Below are 5,306 nucleotides of genomic sequence, written 5' to 3'. Positions count from 1 at the left end.
ATTACCTGACAAACAGAATAACACCTATGCTGGTGGTTTCCGTATTTGCCGCTTTTATTCCAATCTCTGGTTTCTAACAATATCTGAAGCATCCACGTCATTCACGGATGAAACAAAATGCGTAACAAAAAGTTTCGAATAAGCGGCTACTATCAAGGTCTCCGTTGATACGAAATTCTTTAATGATAGGGGAAAACAAGGCTACACACACAAACGAGGCTCACGCCAACATACCGTAACATGCATGTATCGAGAAACTGTGGTTGCTGTTATGACCAAGGTGAACGGCACTCATGTATGTCTTCCGGTTGCACTACAAAGCTAAAACCTAAGTACTGGAAACTGCAATCACTTACGTAATCAGCCGACTGAACGCTGAATCGCAATTCCCAACACAATTGTTACAGATTGACGATACTCGAAGTTGTCCACGAAGTCGCACAACCGACAGGCTCGATCAGCAAATAAGTACTGAAGATTTTCTTCGGCTGGTAGGGCTTTTCAGTTTCCATTTTGGATCTTTTCCGGATAAGTCGCACCAAAAAATCAACCCCTTGCCACCCAAAAAAGATGAGAAAAAAGAGGATATGAAATTTGTAATTTTAGTTTTTATTGAAGAGGGTGAAATTGGGACATGTCATTATTAATTTGTATGAAAAGGTCCGTTTTTCGGTACCTTTACCTTCGAACGAACTCGCAAAAGTAGCTATCAACTAAAGACCGGTGTGTACCACATTGGCGTTTATTCTGGTTCTTGTAGATGATTCAAAGAGGTTCGATGTTTTGAGCTTCGGTCGTTGGATCCACAACCGTTGGAGTCTGTAAAAGCCGCCAAGCGCAAACTTCTAGTCGTGTGGCTAAGAGATAATTCCTCTGAGCGGAATTTGATTTTTGCCAAATTTTTCGGACCAGCAATAAATGAATAGAATTACTGTCCTAAACTCCCTCCTAGACCGCTCCAGCCAAGTTCCCTTTCGAAGACCGATTTCTCGCGGACACTGTCGGGCATAAAAACGCAAAATAAATGAATGGAATGAACAGATTCAGTGCATGAATTTACGCGGCTTGCCATCAGTGCCGACTGTCCCTCATGTTAAACTGGCCGACCACCAAACAATGTATACGCGCGTTCTTTAATACAAAATCCCCATTGAGTACGATCAGGCGCTCCGTATTCGCACAATGGAATTGAACTTTCGAAACCTGTGACGTATCAGTCGGTCCATTGAGTTAAGAGTACCAGTCCAAACTTTTGAGCCCCATTTAGGCATCTCAGGGTCTCAGAAATGCTGAGAAATTATTCCAGCAGACTTTTCCGCCAGAGGTATGGTTGCTCCAATGGACAATGAAATTTGATGTGCCGCAAAAATATGAATGTAGATTATGATGGTTTTCGGTCTGAGCACATACGCAACAAAACGCAACATTTTGATGCAAAAAGTTTTACTCCACTTGTGAAGGTTTTGCAGCTAAGAGTATTGTGCGGCTAGTGGGAACCGTCTGATCATTTTAGGTTTCGTTCAGTTTTGACTTGTAAATGTGTTGGCCTCTGATTACTTAACCGTTGTCCTTGTTACCATGACGACCTGGCTCTAATGAAGTTTCACTCGCTTAGATAACAACCGCTTGAAATTTTACAACCTCATTCTAAACGGTGCTCGACCAGTACAATGAGCTGACGCGAATTAATCGATCTCACTGTCTGAAGTCAGCGCTAGGTTTATACAAAACCCCATGAGTGCATTTAGTTATCGCTTCACGGGTTTCACGCATACATCTACTCACGTATGGTTGCCAACAGAACATTGAAGTCGATGTCTCCGTAGAAGATGGAGTTTCAAGCATGTAGGCCTTTCCGAATCCGCTTGCCAAACTTCGTATGCTCCCTCCGGTTTCCTGAATGACAGGCTCTAGGCATCCAAATTTCATCGAAACCCGTTGTCATGAAATCACGTTTTTGTCAGGCAACGCTTGACGAGAGCCGCACAGGAAACAATACGTCCCGTTAAGACATTCAGATCGAAACAGTCTTTCTGGGCTGGAACTCGGACCAGATACAAATGAAACCGACGCTGATTCGCAGATTAGCAAAAACAACCAGTGACGTTATCCCCTTTTGATTGGCAGTTTGCTGATCGGATCCTAGCTTGCGGGCCATCGATTTTATTCAGCGTTTCGATAAAGGTGCAAAGCCTCTCACAATAAATGGCTCAGTTATTTAGACTCTGCAAGACCAGGACGCGTAGACTTTGCAGAGCAACTCGAAAATCCCAGTGGACTAAATAGGAAGCGATGCGTTTATCAAAAGTTCTAGAACATCAGAGAACTGATTTCGGGAAAGCAAACATCTGTTGTGAAAGCGGTGGGCTGTTTTAGCACTTTAAACAGGCACCGTGAGTACAAAATGCTGTACTACTCCAGAACTTCGGCCCCTTCGTTGCATCATAAGGTGGGTCTTCCGAAGGTACCAACGTTGCTATGACTTAGGTGATTCAAGTGTTGTGCTTTTCAGAGAATGTCTTCTTGGGTTTGGGGGACACAATACCCGAGAACCTTGTGGCAAGAAAGCTTCGGACGTGCTACAACACAAACCGTATCAGATGGTTGACCCACCTCTTGTTGCCCCAGATCTCCCCAGAGTTTACTTGTCCTAGACGACGGTTTTCTTTTCAATAATTCTTTGTCATCGTATTGAGTTAGTTCGTCTGTCAACCACAAAACGAACTCTGCGTTCTCTCAGTGTAAGGTTCCACAGGAAACTACATAACGCCATGGCATAACCGGAGGTTTTTGGGTGCGTAGGTCTGAAACTTCACAATACCCTACAACAGCATCAGAATACAGGTAATGTGTTCGGAAAGTAGAGCGTCTCAAAATTCGCAAGAGATGAGGATTTGTAATTCAAGGAGTCAGTGATCACATGCTGTGAGTTGAGGGATGCGTGGCAATAGTTCCGATCTACTTTATAGTAACTCACAGCTCTATTCAACCAGTCGTTTCCAAGTAGCATGATCTTCAGTCATGAACCGGAGACGCTGGGTTCGACTCCTAGATAGTTGTGTGAATCACACGGTTTATAAACCTCGACAAGAAAGGAGCAGCAGCTCCACAATGCTTCTTGGCTCTTCAGCATGGTCTGCCTTCACCCACGGGACGAATTATCCTTTGAAATTTTGAAACATGTTCATTCTACCTACAAACACTCGTCCCACTTTTTCTACTTGTATTTTGGCAGTCAACAGAGCGATAGTTCAGGGAAACAAGGGCATCATAGTAGAAGGCAAGTGACGTGTGTATGGATTGCTTTATCCACTTTGAAAAATCGCGATACCTGTGACAGAGTTGAAGTCTAATTCTGAATTTGACCCAACGTATTTATGTCCCATCGCGTTTTCCAGGTCGCGAGTGAAAGGTACAGGTGAGTTTGGAACGGACGAACTTGGAATCAAGTATGGAGTCACGGTGGTTCAAAGGAAGCCGGTTGTATTTCGGCGCGTTCACCTTTGAGGCACAACACTAGCGTTGTATCGTGCATGTCCTGAACTGAATACAGCCTGGGAATGCGGGTTCATTCATGCCATGTTCAGGTAAGTCAGAAGTCCAAATGAGACCAGAAACAGTCTCGTTGAAGATGAATGATGGAGACAAAATCTACGAAAGTTGTCTGATCACGAGGAAACGCGACTAACAAATTCGTGGAACAGTGGATTCGATGGGTTTCACTAACCACTGTCACGTCGTTTGTGGCTCTTCGTGTACGTAAACTCGTTCTGTGCGTCAAAACGTTGAATCACACCTTTGAATATCTTGGTATACACCAGGCAGCAAAAGACTTTGATGAATCTTTTTTGATGAGGTTTCCTGACGCGTCATAATTAGCTAGGTATATGGCTTATTAAATAGTTGGCTTTATGGAAATTTCGAAACATCCCTTGGATGCAAGATGTATTACAAGGGCAAGGGTTGTGGCGAGAAGGTTCACATGCCCAGTCAATCTCATAATTCCATCCATCCATAATTCCGCATAATTCCATCAGATTTTTTAGAAAAAATATAAATCAACCAACAGTTCACGCGATTAGAATTTTTTGGGAAAAACCAGTTCCCAAAATTTTATGACCACTCTCTGTATAATGACATGCTCTGAAGGTAGTACTTCTCGCCCATAAGTGGAAGAGATTTCTCCTAAAGAGTCGAACGGACAATCGGCTTTTTGCTTGAAAAATTCTATCCTTTCATCGTAATAAGTAGAATGTATTCTTAGCGAAATACACTCGTTTGCGAACTAATTTGGTTTTGCGAGAGAGAGACCTGGAACCCANGAATGTGCTGCACCAGGCTGCCTCATGTTTCAGTCGCAATGACATTCGAGATATCGCAATACATATATATCTTTGTAATATACTACTCATAAGGTTACTGAAAATCCGTCGACAGTCTGCGACCGGTTTCGCCCTTTTTGGAACCCACCAGGTAGGCGCACTCCCCTAGTTTCCGCCAACCTTATGTTCTACTTGAAACCAAATGGCACGAAATTAGCGAATATACACTCATTTGCAAACTAATTTGGTTTTTCAAAAGACTCACCCGGAACCCAGCTGAATCTATCGTTTGTGATGTTTCCAAGCAACGGAACGTGCTGCAACAGGCCCACTCATGTTTCAGTTGCTTCGGTATTCGAGATATCGCAATACATGTATATTCGTAATGCAAAACTGGTCCTTGGTTGTCGAAGAATTTTCAGCAACCTTATGAGAGTGAAACCTGTGTAGGACATGAAGGATAAGTGGAGAATCCCTTCCAAACACCGACAGCAAAGAAAATAACGTGAGATTCCCCGAAATTATAGCACTGCGTGTCATTCAGTAAGAGGGGAGTAAAGCGAATTTCTGCCCACGTCAGCCTACAACTGCGTACTACCCCCTTTAATTACTCCTCCTGAGCCACGAGCGCTCAAGGCGATGCCTACTGGAAAGGACTGTTTATTGAAATCCGTTTTCGTAGAGTGTAGAAGGTGGCAAATGACCTTTAATAGTCGTCTCCTCAAGATTCCTTTTCACGGGTTTTTGCTGATGAAACAGCCATCTTGAAAATTTCCATCTGCTCTTGATGCTCTGTTATATTACAATAACAGCGACAACAAAAATCTGTGTTTGTGATGCACTACTCATAACGTTGCTGAAAATTCTTCGACAGCACACGTCGACGAATTTGCAGCAACCTAATGAGTAGCGCATTACGAATATGTACGTGTATCGCGATATTCCAAATATCGTAGGGACTGAAACATGAGGCGGCCTGGTGCA

The sequence above is a fragment of the Opisthorchis viverrini genome (assembly GCF_000715545.1).
Source record: "Opisthorchis viverrini unplaced genomic scaffold opera_v5_140, whole genome shotgun sequence".
In the NCBI taxonomy this organism is placed as follows: Eukaryota; Metazoa; Platyhelminthes; class Trematoda; order Opisthorchiida; family Opisthorchiidae; genus Opisthorchis; species Opisthorchis viverrini.
Note: the sequence above shows the minus strand (reverse complement) of the source record.